Here is a 19,452-nt window from a genome sequence, read left to right as displayed (position 1 = left end):
GAAGTCAGTATGAGTACTCAGTAACAGTGTTCTATTATTGAACGTTCCCTGGAACTTAACATTCGTCAAAGCCATTTGCCCTCGGCTCAGGTTTCCACAGCTGAGGTTGATAGGAATGCTTCCTCGTGTCTGTGATGGTCTTAAGGAGATGTTCTGTGGCCATTGACGGGATCGATGACATACTGTCATCCTCCAGTAACATTGTGATGTTATGACTAAATCCACTTGAAAATACCAAGCATTTTGCCATTTCCTGCTTTAATCTAACTGAGGTTATTCAGTTTTCAAGGCCAGGAAGGTAAGAAGCAGACAGTGTAATTTCAAGGTCATAGACTGAGTCAGAGAGAGGTTCCCAGGATGCTCAGTTCCGAAGAACATGTCACTTCCCCTGTGCACAGGCAGGGCATGGAACTAACGGGTTTATTGACATCCAAGAGTCATATTTACAGACCTATAAAAAAATATTGGTTGCTATAAAAATTCAGAAACATGAGTCCAGGGAATGTTCTGCAGAAGAAACTCCCTAGTGATACTCTTAGAGTGAATCAGTGAGGAAGTAAAGGTATGTTGGTCTGGTCACTACTCATTCAAGCCAAGCAAAAAAAAAGTAGAAATGGTCTTTGATCTCATTTCCCACCAGTTTACAAGTTTGTTTGCTTATGGCTGCCACTGTAACAAGTTAAAGCAATTTCCAGACCACTTTTGCTGTAAGGCAACAGCAACTTCTCAGTTGCTGTGGACATGGTCTGAATGTGTGAGAACACAGAGATTACTCAGAAAGCAAAAAATGAATGACAGGAGTGAGACTCCCTTGCACCACGTGAGTCCTTGGCCATGAAATCAACACCATGATCCATTTGCACCTGAGGGCACCATAGGATGTGCAGGTAGTCCCAGCAGCCTTGGCAATCACTTTTTTAAAGTTCTCAAATCTGTATTTCAGAAGCCAGAGCATACATTATGAAATTTTCTCTTTTAAAATGTCCTTCTCTCTAGCAATCTGGTTCCCCAAGTACCATTCCTGGACTACTTTTCTGTAAGTTGACAATGTGAAGGGGAGACTGAGAGATAGGTTCCAAGTCTGTTAACTTCTTTTCGTCATATTGTCTCTGCATCTTTTATCTTCCAATTTTTCTCTTTTCTATCTTTTTCCATCTATCTTTCTTTGCTTGATTTCCAACTGTTTTGAAATACCTTATTCCTATTTGCCATTTTTCTGTCCCCTTCTCATTTTAAATATGTTCAGTGTTTTATTTCTCTTCCCTTTCTGCTTATGCTGCCATCATTTTCTCACTCTGTTCAAGTAACTGGATTTGCACATGGTTATATATTTTAAACAGTCACTCCAACAATATTCCAACTGTCTCTGGGGGAAGGAGTACAATCGTAAATATAAATCAGCTGGAGCCAAGTGAAAGCAGGCGTAAGCGAAGCATTAAATCCCCCCTTCCAATTTCCAAAACCACACAGAGAAATGGTGTAGGTCAGCTGGAGACAATGTGGCAAAAGTGAAAACTGATAGTGCAAAGAGCCCCTGGTTATATCAAATTCTGCTTTTTTATTACTTTGGACTTGCCAATAAATTCTGGGGGCCATGCTTTTTAAAATGTATTTCCTAGATCTCTACTAACTCCAGCATTTGGCAGATGAAATCTCACTAGACTGTTTAGAGACCTCCTGCTTCTACAGCAGCTAAACATCTCAATGGGCCAACCACAGAGAGAGAGCAATGAGTGTGAGAATTCCAATCTATTTCTCCCCATGCTTTGCTATCTTAGCAGGAACTGCTTATGTTTGATAATGCGTAGAATAATATTTGAGAAACATCTTCACTGGCTCAAAGCTAGTTGCCTAAAAATAGGGACACAAATGTATCTCTTCTGCATATATTCCTACAGGTGTAGATGTATATGGTCAGAGATTTATATCAGTAAAGAATAGAAGCAGAGGACAGGAAGGAAACTAAATAATGCATAATGATTCATTAAACCTCTACTCTGTCCCAAGTGCCCTAGATGCATTATCTCATTTAATCTCACAATTATCCAGTGAAGTATACATTAAAATATACATTTTTAAAAAATAGAAAAATAGAGGAACAAGGTGATTGAGTAAATTGCCAGTGGTCACCTAGTAAGTGGTAGAGTTATCTATGAATGAATCCACATGATGAAGGAGAAGGACGAGGAAGAGAAGGATGAGGAGGAGGAGGAGGAATGTTTATCAAGCCAGACCCTGTACTAGCATTTCATATACATTATCACATTTACAGAAATTCTCTGAAGCAAACAATATTGATACTTTTATTTTATTGATGAAAGACCAAAGGGTAGCATAGGTAAAATAATTTGTCCAGTCACAGAGCTAGTAGGTAGAAATTTCAGGATCTTAACCACAGTGAACCACTTCAGACTCCACAGCACCAATCCCAAATCCATGTTGTTGTTTTTTTTTTAACTATATAACCGTGTCTCTTTTTTTTACTATATAACCATGTTTTTTTTTAACTATATAACCATGTCTCTTTTTTTACTATATAACCATGAGACATTTAAAATGGAAATCTAACATCAAAATTATATTTTAGTGTCACATTTAAGAAAAATGACATGTCTGTACAGATTAAAATAGAAATCCTATTTCATTTAAAAAAATATAATTTCAATATAGCCCAAATACTGAAAAAGCTATGTCAAAAGATAACTTAGCATGTCTGGGAAGTGTTCATCATCTCATTGCTATAGTAGATGTAGGACTCCTTCAGAATGCCTTAGGGGTTCAAGGAAGAGTGGGTGGGGAAGAAGAGAACAGTCTTAAAATGGCAAGGTCAGCATTTCCAGTAACTCTATCCCTCATGCAAAATTAGATTGCTATTGAACTGGAAAAATATATTCAAAAGGTTGCAAGAATTCAGCTAGAATAAATTTCAGATGTTAGCACTCCCAACAGAATTAAACCAATGAGGCTGGGCACCGTGGCTCACACCTGTACTCCCAGCTCTTTGGGAGGCTGAGGCCAGCAGATAACTTGAGATCAGAGTTTGAGACCAACCTGGCCAACATGGTGAAACCTGGTCTCTACTAAAAACAAATATATATATATATATATATATATATATATATATATATATATGAAGAATTAGCCAGGTGTGGTGATGCACACATATAATTCCAGCTACTTGAAAGGCTGAGGCATGAGAATCACTTGAACCTGGGAGGCGGAGGCTGCAGTGAGCTGAATGTGCCACTGCACTCCAGGGTAATGGAGAGAGACTCCTCTGTCTCGTAAAATAAAAATAAAAAATAAAATAAAAACAATGAACTCATTTTAATAAATCCCTTTTCAGCTTTAAAGCAATTAATGATGTCATTATTTCCTTTGTTAAAAGTAGGCTTTCAAGCAATACAGATTTTCAAATTATTTTTTCCAATAATTACCTTTCCCTTTAATTGTTTAGATCTCCTTGTCTTTCACAATATTAATTTTGAGGAGGTGAAAAGCATATGGACTTACAGGAACTTACATTCATTTAGTATTCACTGTGTGCCAGGCATCATGCTAAGTACTTTGCTTGCAGCTATGTTAATATGTGAAGTGGGTACTTTCTATTCTATGTTAAGTGGATGAGGAAACTGTGGTTTAATGACATTAGTTAATTTTCCTTTATCACATAACTAAAAAGATCTTGACTTCAAATACAGGTGTTTCTGACTACAAAGCCTGAGCCCTTAATCAGCATTCATTGAATGCTGATCAAATAATTATATTCAAAAGCTGTGGATTAACACATCATTTCCAGCATAGAAGGGCTGTGTATTGTTCTCAGTTCTGGATGTTGCTGTTTAAAAGTAATACAGATAAATTGAAGTGTGCTCAGAAAAGAGCAGATTAAAGAGTGAAGCGCCCACAGCCACTTCAGTTGAAGAGGGGTCTTAGGGGCCAGCAACATTTTGCTTGGAGAAAAGAAAAATAAATATGGTCTTGTCTCAAACATTTGGAGAGCGACCCTGAAGAAGGTGAAATGAGCCTGTGAATGGAGGGGCCTGTAAGAGACCGTCTCCAAGGTTCTTTGGCAGTCAGTGCTTCTCTGATATACTTCCTCATGAATCCAAGGAGTAGAGTCAGTGGAAGCTGCATGTTAGCTGAGCATGAGAAATAATTTTCTATTAGAGTAAGCTGATAATGGCAGTCGTGCCTCAGACTTAGCTCATCAGTGGAGTTTCTAGTATAGGCCAGAAAAACCCTTGGTGGGAATTTTGGGAAGGAAATTTAAATGTAGAATGATTGATTAAACTACATGCCTTTCCCGGACCTGAGAGCCATGAACTGACAAATGTTCCATGATGACAAACCCTCAAGACTATCTGAAGAAGTTCCTCAGAGCCTGAGATGTATGTTTCTTTTGCTCTTCCAGAGAAGCCTCTCATTGAAAGGGAAGATTAGAGAGAAGAATGTACAATGACAGTAGTGCCAGCTCTTAGATCTTACACTTTAGTTCTAAAATGACAGACAAGGTTGTTAAGAAAATCCACACAAGAATGAATGAGATAGCTCCTAAGAAAGCCTTTCTCGTGTTTTGAAAGGCACGAAACTCCATTGAAGTTATAGGGAATATAAATAATATTAACAAGTCAGAGAGGTGACAGTCCTCACTGATGAAATTTTTTTGGTTAAATGTCACTGTGGATCTATATATGGAATGAGCCAAAAAGTGAAAAATTCAAATTAAATGAAAGATCAAATTAATTTTTAAAGTGTAGTAAAATCAGTCAATATTGGACACAATGGTAATGACAGGACCCACTCAGAAAATACCATGAAGGTGAAATCAGTTTCAGCTTAAGTTTTTATCAAGTGATATTTTTCTAAAGACAGGCACAAACAGGTGTTAGAAGTCACCACATTGGAGTTCTTATTTTTTTTTTCCTGTTTCAATCTCAAATACTACTAGTGTCCTATGTGTGAAACATGAACATGGATATACAAACAAAAACAAAAACTGGCACAAGATCCCTCTCATACAGGCAGGATTACAATTCAAAACTGAAAAGAGAGATTTCATATTTCAAGTAATGCCTCAAGATTCTTAGCCTTTTAGAATAATTAGAAGTTTCAGAGAAAAGTCGCACTCTCCCTTCTGATGTTCTTGTTATTTGCATACTTTCTATTGTGGAACCAACTCTTATTACATTTGAAATAAAAAATTATTGCATGTTAAACTTCATATATCCTGGATATATTTGTTTTCTGACGTATATTATCTTTCCAGGTTTCCCTTGACAGCACTTAGATTAAAATGTACAACTATTAAGACAGTATTATAAACAGTCATTCCTTATGGTTAGACATGAAATATTCTGTCTCCCTAAGCTACACCTACCCTACATTCCAGTTTTACGTTGGTCAATTCCAGTCCGTATTCCATTCCCTCTGCCCCTCTGCTCTAGATCGGGTTGATATCCTCTCAGCTGCCTTAGCTATAAGAATTGGAATTGTGTGATGAAAAATAAATTGGCTATCATTCTAAACTGCACTCTATCTAATGGGGAGATTTTTTAATTAAATTGTTGTTTCTTTTTTCCAAACACCTGTAATTTCTAAATTTATGTCTCACATGTAGTTCTTGGTGTAACTTTCAGGATAGTTTGGTGTAATGACGAAAAGTTTAATCCCTCAGATGAAAACTCAGAAACCTATTGATAAGACGTAACTGCTTCTTTGGTCCAAAGAAAAAAAGTAGAGGGGAGGATGGGTAGAAATGAAAATTAGGAAATATTTGTTCATAGTGCCAAGGCCAAAGATTCTTCCTGAGGCTGCCATCAGAAGGACCACAATCCAAATGGCTTTATTTCTCATATTTAGAAAAACATGAGAAAGTGATTTGTGCTACCTTCAACCACATATTTTTGGGTGTTTAGTGTTAGCATTTTTCTCTCTTCTTTCTGATTCTAGCCTATTTTATTTTCTTAATGGTGCTTTTCTCTATCTAGCATATTAAGTATTTATGTGTTTATCTGCATTCATATCACTACACTGTAAGTTTCATTTTTCCAAAGATTAAGCCATACAAGTTCAATAAACATTTGTGAAATTAAGGAATGAATGAATGAATAATGAGACAACCTTTTAAAATATAATTCACATTTCTTTAAAAGCAATTCTAGGCCAGGCACAGGCGCTTATGCCTGTAATACCAACACTTTGGGAGGCCAATGCAGAAGGATTGCTGGAGCCCAGGAGTTTGAGAGCAGCCTGGGCAACACACTGAGATGCTTTTCTTCTCTACAAGAAAAAATTTTAAATAGCTAGGCGTGGTGGTGCATGCCTGTAGTCTCAGCTACTTGGGAGGCTGAGGCATGAGGATCCCTTGAGCCCAGGAGTTCAAGACTGAAGTAAGCCATGATCACACTGCCACATTGCAGCCTGGGCAACAGAGTGAGACTCTGTCTCTAAATAAATAAATAAATAAGTAAAAATAAAGTAAATTCTACTAGGGAAACTTATAAAGCAACATTTTTGATGATGCTCGATTAGGATAAATGAAACACATTTATTAGGTTCTCTGAGGGGTCTATTTCTTGCAACAGTGAAGGTAGATGGTACCTACAGTCTCTAATTTCATGCCAGAAAATGAGACAGATATTTTAATGTGTAGCTACAGAATTTTCAGAGTTCTTTGGCCTGTTTCTCTCCAGGAATGTTGGTACATGCTGTTCCTGAACACCAGTGAAACCACCTTATAATGAGATGTCTTTGGCCCAGCTGGCATTCCTTACTTGGATCCAAAATTATACCGAAAAAAGTCTTCTGTGGACTTTCTTTTAATCAAATAAATGTGGAAAGTAAAACAATATTGTTATAGGATGATAATGAATAACTATATTATTTTGTAGATACTTGGCAAATACATTATAGAAATGGCCCACATAGTAAATTAGAATTAAAAGAGTATAGAATAGAAATATAGTTCCTGCCCACCCTTGTAAATGATAGCAAGAAGCAGGTAAGATTCATCTTTGTGCAAATACTCTGAAAAGTAAAACATTACCAATATAAATAAATAATAAAAAACTTCTAGGAATGCTTTATATACATTGGGTCATATTCAGATTTTTTTCAATATATCATCATAAGCTCTAAGTCAGAACTTGCCTTCAAAGCCCACTGTACAACCAACCACACTTTAGTCTTTTGGCAGGTGCTGTGGTAACTTCTCAACTTCCAGTCCCACTTCACCTGGTAAATAACCTAATTCCTTTCCGTCTCTGGTAGGAGATCCCTCCTTCCCTGGCACTCAGTGTCATTGATTCAGGGATAAGCACATGACTCAAGCCAAGACAATGAGAATAGAGAACAGGAATTGGAAAAGCAGCTTCCTTGCTCTTCCAATAATGCTTTTGGAGTCACTTTTCTTTGTCTCCCTCTGTCATGGACAAGGACTTCTGTAGCCTCTGGTGTTGTTGGCAGACAGTTTTTATCTATACAGGCGAGCTTACACCCCAGAACGTAGGCTGATAAGCCTAAAAGGAAGCGGGCAGTTGATGACATTGTTGGTCATTGAACCAAGCCTCTCTCTCATGAATCAGTATATCCACTTTGTAAATATCAAAGTAAATTGGGTGTTTGTTTACTTACCACCTAGTACATTCTAACAAATGAAATTCCTCTCTTCAACAAACATCTACTAAGTGCAAAACTTTAGATCCAAAAACAGTTAAAACATCTTCCATGCCCTCAAAGAAGTTACAATGTGGTAGGAAAAGCCAACAAGAAAATACCCAGGTGGGGTGGATATAGCCAGAGTCGTCCTTCACAGATGTAGGAGAAAAGGGGGTGTACTGTTTCCAAATCATTTAAAATGTAATAAATACAGATTTAAAATTTGCCTGCTTTTTATTATCAGCATGCGTGGCAATTCTAAACAATGCCAGTGATAAAATACTCCTCCCTGCCAGGGTACACCATGCCCACTGACTTCAGGCTCCCAGCCCTTGTTACCACAACGGTTTTATTCACCATTGTTAAATAACTATCTATAAATCACACTAAACATCTTTGACCTTGAAGCTCACCTTTACAGAAATAAACTTCCTAAAGTTTGCTGCTCTTTGACCATACTGGGAACCAAAATCTTGACTACAATAACAGAGTTGAGCTATCTAGATTTTATAATGCTGGCAACAGAGAGTATATAATTCAATACTATGTGAAGGCAACTACATCACTTACTGAAACTATATGAAGATACATAATAGGGTAAAGAAAGTAATATACCAGTATTAATACTATAAAGTAGGAGTGGATATAAACTTTACTTTTCTCTTACTGAGAAACCAATGACAACTCTCAGTCAGGTTTGGGTAACAGACTCTAATGACTCCAAATGACTCTAGAAGTTTCTACTAATTTAATTTATTGGCGCTCTTCTATGCATCTCTATTTCCAGATATAATTGAGGAACTGGGGAGTCCTTACTGGAAGGCCACTTTACTATATGGGTGTTTTTTAGTCTCAGTTTTTGATGAGATACTTGCTCTATGAGTAGCCTTTATCCATCATAGTATGAGGGACAGTTGCTTCACCATTACTGTTTGCTTAGCTGTTTCTTGCCTGATGGATGCAGAGTACACTGCAGTGTAGGGACAGGTCGTGTGTGCTGGGAGTTCTGAAGCTGGTGAAGTCAGTCCTCACTGGGCAGAAGAGCAGATCTGGTTCCTGAAAGACGAGAAGTATTTGTGTAGAAAATCTTTAAGAAAGGGAAGGCATTGAAACCTTAGGAAATAGTTTAAGAAAAAACACGAGAGCATAAAAAATGTACATTCAGTAAAGAGAGTAAAGCAGCAAGGCTAAAGACATATGGTGAGGTAAAGAAATCTGTTTTATGGCAGCAGAAACATGACAACATAGTGAAAGAAGCGATATCTAGAATATCATGCTAATTACTTGGGACTTTATTTGGTCAATAGTAAGAACCCATTTTTTAAAGTGTGAGCACGGAAATGATGTAATTCTGGTTTTCAATTTTTTATTTATAGTATTTGAACATTTAGAAATCTGTTTCAAATATGTCATGAGTACTAGGATTAATGTCCATAAAATTGTTGCCCAACTTAAAGAACTAAAATAATTCTAATACCATTGTGCCTTTCTTCTGCTTTTCCTCTAATCTGCTTTCTACTTCCTGCTCAAAGTCACCTACTATCATGAATTTTGTTTTATCATTTATTTGCTATTTATAAAGAAAAAAGATGTATCATATATATCATAAATAATATGCATATGTGTATTGCTTCATTTCCTTGGTTTTATACTTTATAAAAACCATATCATACTATATGTAGTCTTCATGATGTGCATTTTCTATGAATGTCATTTTTTAGGCACATCAAAATATAATTGTTATTGTAGCTATAGTTCACTCATTTTTATCAATGTCTAACATGTCCATGTGAATATATCATATTTATTTATCCAAACTTCTACTAACAGATTTTTCATTTTTTGTTGTAACAAACAATATATCCTGGCTTGCATGAACAAGGGTTTCTCGAGTATATACCTAAGAGAATAATTACTAGGAGTTAAGTTTATAAAGGTTCTATTTTACAAAATAGTACCAATTTTTTCCTAAAATAATTAAACCACTTTAAACCCCCATCAGCATCGAATCTCAGGAACAGCAGTATTTTGTACAGTCAGACTTCTTGTCTTTTTCCCAAATAAGAAAACAATAGAATATTTATCATTGTAGTATTAATTTCTGTATTCCCCAATTACTAATAAGAATTTTTAAATATATTTATGTGCTATTATTTCTTTTCTTGTAAGATATGTCTGTTTTTATCTTTTGCCTATTTTTCCATTGAAATGTTTTTATAGTTATAGAACTATTTCACTTTTCTCTATTTTAAATCAATTTTGGTAAGAACATGTTTTCTCTTTATTTTGTCTAAATCTCTGATATATTGGTAGTTTATGTTCTTATTTATATCCCAAGTATTTTGTTAGTGTCTTCTCTCTTTTACTGTTAATCAATCTGGTCACCATTTTATTTAAACAGTTTTTGCAAAGAAATAACTTTGTGTTGACCATCTATTTTAATCTGTTTTTTATTTCACTTGCTTGTTTTGAAAAACTCATCTTTATTATCTCTGTTTTTCTGCTTTCTTGGGGCTTCCTCTGTTTTTCTAACGTCTTAATTTGAGGCTTAGCTACAAACATATAAGAGGCTACAAAATTTTATTGAGTATTATTTCAATATAACATTATTGTTCAGCTGAATATTTTTAATTTCCATTAAAAAGATTTTGATGTATGAGTTATTCAGCACTATATGTGTGCCTAATTTCCAATTGGAGGGATTTTAAAATTAATCCTTTAATTATTAACTTCTAATTTATTTAAATACCAGTCAGAGAAAATGGTCAGAGAAAGTACCGAGGGCTTACTTTGTGAATAATTTTTTAAATGACCCATGTGTCTTGATAAGAATGCGATATTTCTAGTTGTACCCAGGATTCAATTAATTAAGCTTGTTAAATATATTGATCAAATTTTTTATATAGTCATCATTTTTATCTGCTTCATCTAATAATGATTGAAAGGGTTGTGTTGAAATATTTCGTTATAATAAGAGATTTCTCTGTGTGCTAGCAATTTTAAAAATATTTTCATATAATTTTATTAGATTAATGTGTTTGCAACTATTATTATAGATCTCTCATAAATTAAACCTTTTTATTAGTTTGTAGTGTCCATTCCTATTCTCAAAGGATTTTTGTCTTTAAGAATACTTTTTATTACTCAGCTTTTTTTTGGTTAGCGTTTATCGGTTAAACCTTATCAAGCCTTTTATTTTTAATTTTCTGTTTTCTTATAGGCATATTTCTTTTTTTTTTCTTTCTTTCTTTTTTTTTTTTTTGAGACGGAGTTTCGCTCTTGTTACCCAGGCTGGAGTGCAATGGCGCGATCTCGGCTCACCGCAATCTCCGCCTCCTGGGTTCAGGCAATTCTCCTGCCTCAGCCTCCTGAGTAGCTGAGATTACAGGCACGCGCCACCATGCCCAGCTAATTTTTTGTATTTTTAGTAGAGATGGGGTTTCACCATATTGACCAGGATGGTCTTGATCTGTTGACCTCGTGATCCACCCGCCTCGGCCTCCCAAAGTGCTGGGATTACAGGCTTGAGCCACCCCGCCCGGCCAGGCATATTTCTTATACACAATAAATGGCTGGTTTTGTTTTTATGTTCAATCAAATCTCTGATTTTTTTACTGGCAATTTAAGATCATTTACATTTATTTTAATTGCTAATATACTTGGATTTATTTTTGTTATTTTGTTATTTATAATTTCTCTGTCTCTTTTTTTTCTCTCTTTGCCCCTTTACATTTTGAATTAATGAAAACTATTTTTTGTCTTATGCCATTGTTTTCTATCAACTGGTGTGGAAGTTATTTTTATGCATTTGGTGGTTTCCCTAGAAGTTCTAATATGCATATTTAATAAAGTCTGATATTCCACAACACATTAATTCTACCCTAAAGCTATACAAAACCTTGAAACATTTAATGCAGATATTTGCTCACCCCCCAAATATTTACATTATGCTTTATTTGTTTTAATTCCCTAAACTAGACACAATTATGGTTTTCTATATAGTGTTTATTTTGATTTATTTATTAAACTGTTGCTTCTTACCTTTCATACTATCCTTTTAAGATCATTTTCCGTCTATGAAGTTTATAACTTCAGTATTTCCATAGTGATTGCCTATTAGAAACTCCACTTTGTTGTTTGCATATTTTTAATGTAAATGCCTCTATTTTATCTTCATTCTTAAAAGATGGCTTTAATATTTATGTTTAAAACTATTTTTTCTCAGCAATTTGAGGATATTATTCTATTGACTTATGGTTCCCTTGTTGAGAATCTTTCTATCAAAGTTTCATCCTTTTTAGCTGTTCTGGTTTTTTTCTCTGCTTTGTTGAAGACCATCTATTTATCCTGGGGTTCTACAGTTTTACTGGATATGTGTAGCTGTAGATTTCTGAAATTTTATTCTATTGGCATATAGTATGGTTCCATTATCTTTGTATGCATGTTTTTCATCAGTTCTGGAAATTTTTCAATTAAATATTGAATTTAAATAGCATATCTCCTCTGTTATCTCTTGTCTGTCTTACTGGGACTTGAATTGCATATTTATGATTAATATCCTCATTATTATTCATATCTCTTAACCTCTCTCTAATAATTCTCATTTTTTTAACGTCTACATAATGGTACCAGATCTAAGTCTTCACCTGAGACAGATGAATGGGTGTCGTTAGAAAACAAGAAGTAAGGGATGATTTAGAAAGTTGCATCATTTCAAAGGTAAAGGAGACAAATTAATTCCTCTCTTAGATAACTTCCATTAATAACTATTATTATTGTTGTTTGTTGTGAAATATCTATAAAATTCATGCTGTACAACTGATTTGTTCACCTAAAAGAAATTTTAACTGCCCTTCCAAGTATTATAAATTTTTTAAAGACAAATAAAATGAGATCTTTATTAAGTTTGGAAGTTTAGTTAACAGACTTAAAAGTTAATGCAGTAACCTGTATTTCCAAGCTTACTGCATTGATTTATTTGACATGGAATCATCTTCCAAGCCTTCTCAAGCCTTTTTCTCCCATCTGTGATCGGGCAGGCATGACCTAACCAAAGCCCAGCATCATGTTGCGTGAGTGTGTGATTTGTTGTTTTCCAAAAAAGTCATGAGTTCAATAAATGCAGCTGAATTTTCCTGCTATTGAACACATTTATTTTATTGACTTGCTTCAGAAATATGTGAACAACAGAGCTGCTGTCCCACTCTTCTTAGCAATGACAAATTGGTCATACACTTCAATTAATAATATCTGGTAAATAGCCCTGAGGCACTTATTTGTAAAAGTTAGTATTCCATGTTATACACTGATTAAAGATTCAGAGCTGCCATTATAAAACGTGTTTTTAAAGTTTAACACGTTATGTGTAATAGTCCTTAAATTTGCTGTATCTTTGCAGTCTGCCTTCCCTACAGATTGTGAATCAATCTCTTTTTTCATTTTATAGAAAATTGGGTTAGTACATAGAATTCTATCTCACGGAGGTGTCAAAAATGCATGTATTCTATGTATCTAATAATATATTGTGATAACATTCAGAGTAAAGAGACAATTCTTTTATGCCCTACTTTGCTGCCCTTTTTCCCTCCCTTTCTGCTTTTATTTCTTCCCCTTCCCCATGTTGTACCTCCAACCCACTAAATTCAGATGATGTAAAGCATTGTGTCAACATTTTTCCCTTTTATCAGTTCAGCTTTTGCCGGTGACGGTATTTGGGGCTTATATATAAAATGACTTGATTATTCGTGGTGATAAAGGGGGTCAGCATTGTGAGGAGAGTCCCCAGTACTTTTAGAGCAGGCAGCCAAGATGATGGGGTTAGAAGGCTGTCTGACCCTTGATGCCACCCTTGAAGTCTTAAAATTATACCATTTGCAATTTATTCCTTTGGATGGATTAGGGTATTGCCCCTTATCAAAATGCAAATCCCTCCAGGCCAGAAAATGCCTAAGCTGCTATCATTTATTAACATCATACAACTAATTCATGTGTTGGAAATCTTCCAGCAAAATTAGGCTGAGAGTGATTTTTAGGAAAAACTAGAGAGATCCAGCTTGAAAGAGATTCAGAACTAGATGAGGTCACTAAACATCCAGAGAGCAGTAAGAGGCCATTGCAGACAGAGAAGAGGGAGAGGAAGAACAACTAGAGGTTAAAGAGGCTCAAGAGAAACTCGTGTAATTCTGAGTTTTGCCCAACCTTGGTCCTAAGCGTGTGTGTGTGCACGCGCGCGCGTGTGTGTGTGTGTGTGTGTTAAGTGAAGAAAGCAAACATTCACGCAAATACCCTGTGAGTCTAGCCCAGGGGGCAAAGTTTCCTGCAGGATTTCATCTGAAATCACTATATACACAGCAGTCATGAAGAATGGAAAGTACCTACAGAAATTAACTTGTAGATGATCAAAAGGATGAACGTGTCAGAATGGGCTAGAGGTTGTTTATTGCACTTGCGAAATTTCGAAACAAATGTCTAGTTCTGATCATGACTATTAAAACTGAGCATAACTGGTCAAAAGTCTCATTTCAGGCCAATGGCTAAGTATTTATTTCACCAAATTTGAATTCAATGTGTCTGCTTATGCTCCCTTTTCCTCTTCTTACATTTAGTAAGCATTTCTAGTATCCATATTTGTACAAAGTTTACTGCCAGTGTTCTGGGGAATGCAGTGAATAAGAAATACAAAAGAGATGTTTCCAAGTAGCTACTACAAAGCGGCAAGAAGAAAATAAAACAATAAATATGATGCTGTTTAGACTATGATATGAGCTCTCTGGGAAGCACAGATGAAGCACAATGTGGTATGTGGGGAGCGTTAAACAATGCTCAGTGCCATAGTTATAAATAACCTATTCAGCCATTGCTGTAAAGATTGGCAGTTGGGGGTGATAATTACTTTCATGCAGATCACCTAAGGCAAGCCATCAGTTATCCACTGAGAGGAACAATAGCCTGAAAATCCTGGGGATTCATCATTGATTAATATAATTTCTGCTCCCAATTTTGCTAGAAATTTCCAAAATTCACTAAGTCTTCAAGGAAGAAAATGCAAATTAAAATATCTCTTGAAGCTTTCCCTGAGATTTTTCTTTTCAGGTCAGGATCTCTCCTGGTCATGGTAGAGTCGAGTTGGGGTTGAGAGACGCCACAGTCCTAGAGGTTAGAGTAGGGACTCTTGAGCTGAGGTGTCTGCAGGCAACAAGGCAAAAGGAAAGTTCTAAGTGGACATGCCTTGGAATGTCAGGCAAAACTTAACGGACCACTAATTAGAAGAAGCCAGAGGCAGGTATTGAACTCAAAATATAACATCTAACTAAAGAATTCTGTTAGTCACTTTGAACAGTGAATTTTAGTGTTTGTGACTTGCTTTTAAGGAGTCTGTGGGAGAAAGGCCAGGGACTGAGTGCATATTGCCAGACAAGCCAGTCTTCCTTGGGCAAATCAGCATCTCTGTTCTTGTGTTCTCACACTGGGACAGAGAATTGTTCTTGCAGTCGTTCATGCCACACACGTTTATTAAGCAGCTACTATGTTCCAGGCTCCATGCTGAGTGTGCACAGAGATTCAAGTAGAAGTAGCTGGTACTCCAGGATGTAGAGTCCAAAGACACCTATGAATAAAAAACAGACACGCCAGGCATAGCTAAAATGCATGTATTTTTGTAAGGCTGGCCAAGGGTTGGCCTTAGAACTAGCTTCAACTTTTAAATAGTCATGACCAAGCATCCCACAGAGATCATATGATTAATCATGAAAGTCCTTTGGTTTACAACCTTTTCATAGACAGATATTGTATGACAAATTAACCTTAAGGACACATTCCTTCAAGGACTATTGTTACCTAGGGTCTTCTAAGCCTTGAGCAAGGGTTTGCTGGTGTTATGACATGTTTTAAATAACCAAGCAAAAAAATAACTAAGCTCTTTCCAGGTTAACACTCAGGGAACTGAGCGTCTGATCTCCCTGCCCATCTGTTTCTTTCACTCAAAGTCCCAGAATACTACACCAGGGACAGGATTTTCACCTCTCAATATAGACCCACGTACCTTACCTCATGGTCCACTGACTTCCTGAGAAATAAATCGTCCTCGTGTTTCATAAGAGACAACAGACATTGATTTTGTTGTTAACATATGTGAGGCTTCGTTCATTCAATAGACTATAATTTTAATCACCAATAAGTATCCTAAAATTTCAGATGCTAATGTCCTGAGGGATCAACTTTTAATCAATTATTGACTACAGTTTGAAGGGTACTATGTCCAGATTAAATGCAGTATGATTTGTCCTATGGTAAGTAAATCCTCTCCACTTGAAGTCTTGAAGTTGTTTTAAATGCCTTAAACCAAGTTTCTCCAACAGCGGTTTCAGGATTGTGACATTTTATGCTAGTTTTACAGCAAAAAGAAATCTTTAGCAATGTGTTGAAAGGCAACATGAGTTCACTCTGAGTCTTTGATTATGTTTAATAAGCTTTTCTGTCAGATGGTGAGTCATGATCTTTCTCTTCTGTTTTACAGTTTGTATTTATGCCTATTTGCATTAGGTAAAAGCAGTGTAACGGCTCTGCCCTTTGGCAATGATGACTCCATTATTTTAATCAGTGCAAAGAAAAAAAATAACAATTTGGCATGAGAGTGTGTAAAACCGCTTCCTTTAGCCACTTTAAATTTTAGTAGTTATATGTATTCTTATAGAATGACTATTTTGTGACATTAACTGTCACTACATCCATCATTTGATTTGCATGAGAAATTTTGCTATCAGGTTCAATTTAGCAAATGAGGTTAAGAAAAATTTTTATCTTATCTATTTGCAAGCCTGAGTGATGTAGACATTTATAAGCATGGCTTTATAATATTTTACTTAATGGGAAAAAAATCAATGCTAACCTCCAATCCAATAAAGCTAAATTTGTCTAGCAGCAAGGTGTGGCCAGGGTAAATAGACTGTAAGGAAAACACCCACAAAGGAGTGGAATTAGTATTTCTGAATCCCCATTAGACAACAATAATTACTAACAATTTATCTCAAGCTTACTCCTCTCTTGGTAGCATTTTTTAAGTCATTTCTTCTGGAAGTCTTTGAGCCTAGAAGAGCCTAGTATTGTGCTGATTTCTTTTGTGTACACTGTCTTGAGTCAGATATCACTAATTTGAAAATGGGTTTCATTTCTTTTGATGAAAATAATTTGGAGTTAACCAAGTTGGTACCTGGGTACCTGGTCTGACCCCTCAGGTGTCATATGATTAATCATGAAATCCTTTGTTTCTCAACCTTTTCATAGACAGATATTGTGTAACATGTTAAGCTTAAGGACACATGCCTTAAAGGACTGTTGAGCAAAAAAATAAGCTCTGCAGTAACACTCAGGGATATATAGAGTGTCATGTCCCTTCTCTGGTACCTACATGTTCAGTCTTCTTGCCTATCTGTTCCTCTCACTCAAAGTCCAAGAATCCTATGGCACGGGCAGGATCTATTTAGGACCCAAGGAGTGAGATTAAGTAATGGGTGGATGTATCATGGAGGTAGGCAACTTTTTCTATAAAGGGCCAGATGGTAAATATTTTTGGCCTTGTGAGCCATACAGTCTCTGTTGCACCTACTAAACTCTGCTGTTTCTACAAGAAGACAGGCATAAACAACATATAAATGAATGAGCCTGGCTGAGTTCAAATAAAACTTTATTTACAAAAATAGGGAGCAGGATAGATTTGGCTTGCGCACCATGGTTTGCTGACTGTGGTATAAGATGTCACTCTCTGTGGATTATATTTTGGCACATTACTAAAGAAATAGTGACAACATAAATTTTCCTGACATGTAATACAGAGAAAGTGTTATGGCTCCTTTGGATACTGTAGAGTTATTTAAAATGTGTCATAATACCAGCAAACCCTGTTGTTCAAGGCTTAGAAAATCCGAGGCAACGAGTACTTGAATAAAAGGCAGAAGAGGACCAGATGAGACTGGACAGAGGCACCAAACAATCACACCCTGGTATGTTTTCCCAGGTATTAGTAATGTGGAGTGGAGTGGAGGAAATGGTCTGGCTGTGGGAGAATTTCAGAACAGAGATTATTTTTGCCAATATGTCCATTCTAAATAAGACTCCATCTAGCACTTAAGGAATTAGGAGTTAGGAAGATAATTGGACCATAACCTCGTAGTCAGTTCAGAAAACAGTCAATCCCAGTGGGGATATTGGGCTGCCCAGTAGGCACCACTTTGGACTGATAGAAGATATGTGTGCTGGGTCAGTGGAGGTGAGGGAGCAGTTGGTGAGACATTGAGAAAAGGGAAACTTGTGTTATTTCAAAGCTCATTTAGTCACCCAAGTTTTGCCTGGACAATTCCTGGGGTAGTGCAAGATTGAATTAAGGCACCTCTCAAGTGTGTGCCCAAGTTTCTGATCTGATGAGTAGATGTCAGCAGATACTGCTGCAGTCTAGGAAAGGGGATCTTTGAGACCGAGGAAGCAAGTAGGGGCTGACCACATCACTGCTGTAAGCATTTTGCTCGTATATGGCAAGCACTGTGAGGGCCAGAAATGAACTCTTTCTTTGTAAAGTCTCACTTATACCTACACGGGAAAATCAGACACTATGCCTAACACTGCGTTGTTCCAGGAGAGTCTTAGGTACTGGAAGTTGTATTGTCTACCTTTTTTTTTTTTTGATACATAAAGAACTTTTACATTGTAGAAAGATTTTATCAGATGCAGTGAGAATTTTACTTGGAAATTGCAGCATTTTCAAGATGAAAAGTGTAAACAAAGAACAGCACAATAGGTATTATGCACAGTAGATGCTTCGGGTTAGGATGAGTTAGAGTGATGTAGACTTTTTTTAAATAAAAAGAACAATACCTTTAACCTCATGTGTATATTTAAACACTCATAAAACATTTCTATGAGTTATGACAAGAATTCAGGAATTTCAGTGTACTTACAAATGAAAATAAAGGAGAATACTTGATAGTAATTTTCTAAAGGCAGTGTAAATATAAAGCATGTTGCTTTTATAGCCATGAGGAGACCTACATGACTTTGCATACCACTTATGTAGATTTATTGTAAACTTTCTGAAAAGAGGTACTCTATTTGTTTTCTTAAATAAACTGCAGACCTCTCCGTCAGTGCGGAATCATAGCACCCCTTCCCCCTTAGTGTCACAGTTAGTGGCTTCTCTAGGTAAGATTTGTCTGAGAGGAAAACTGCACTCCGATTCTTAGAAATTAACATCTCCTAGGTGGACAAAGCTCCAAAAAAAAAAAAAACCTCAACTCAGCATCTCACAATTGTTGAAAACTGCACGACTGTCTCCTTTAGTCACATGGCTCTTTGGCAAGGGCATTTGGGGAGCTGCTGTTGAACCAACAGAGGCAGAGGAAGTGAATTTGAGATAAACCCGACTAAAATGTCTCCTGAGTGAGCCAGGAGAGATGCAACTGTTGAGTGCATGCAGCACTCATTGTACTTGGCTCACTCAGAAGCAAGGATAACTCCACATGTGAATAGTGCATGTGGGGAGGAGCCATGAGAAAACAACTGCCTGTGGTGCATGGTGATTCTGGGAAATACCCATGAATGGGCGGCCCACCAGTGTTCATTAAGGTCCTACTGCATTCAGAGCGTTGTATTGGAGGGACCGGCCATTGCCATGGAAACTGAGAGCCCAAATGCAATCATATACCTGAGTTTGAAACTTAGGATTATGAGCAGTACTCATTTTAAATAAAGAAAATTTGGGAAAACTAAATCTAAGGTAAACAGCAAAGCCCTCTCACACACTTG

At 36.4% G+C, this 19,452-nt stretch overlaps 1 protein-coding gene across 2 annotated transcripts in view; it reads left to right on the top strand.

Annotated features, from left to right (window-relative positions):
- B3GALT1 (beta-1,3-galactosyltransferase 1) overlaps window positions 1-19,452 on the top strand; it is a 371,136-nt gene that overhangs the window by 248,086 nt on the left and 103,598 nt on the right. The window contains exon 1 of one of the 2 annotated variants that reach the window (XM_035304632.3): window positions 15,761-15,947. The exons of the other annotated variant lie outside the window; for it this stretch is intronic. The gene's annotated coding sequence lies outside the window, so the exon portion shown is untranslated. Of the gene's footprint in view, window positions 1-15,760; window positions 15,948-19,452 lie in introns of those variants that run through there. 2 annotated transcript variants of the gene reach the window in all.

The sequence above is a fragment of the Callithrix jacchus genome, chromosome 6, assembly GCF_049354715.1.
Source record: "Callithrix jacchus isolate 240 chromosome 6, calJac240_pri, whole genome shotgun sequence".
Classification (NCBI taxonomy): domain Eukaryota; kingdom Metazoa; phylum Chordata; class Mammalia; order Primates; family Cebidae; genus Callithrix; species Callithrix jacchus.
Note: the sequence above shows the minus strand (reverse complement) of the source record. Positions and strands in the feature narration are given on the sequence as shown.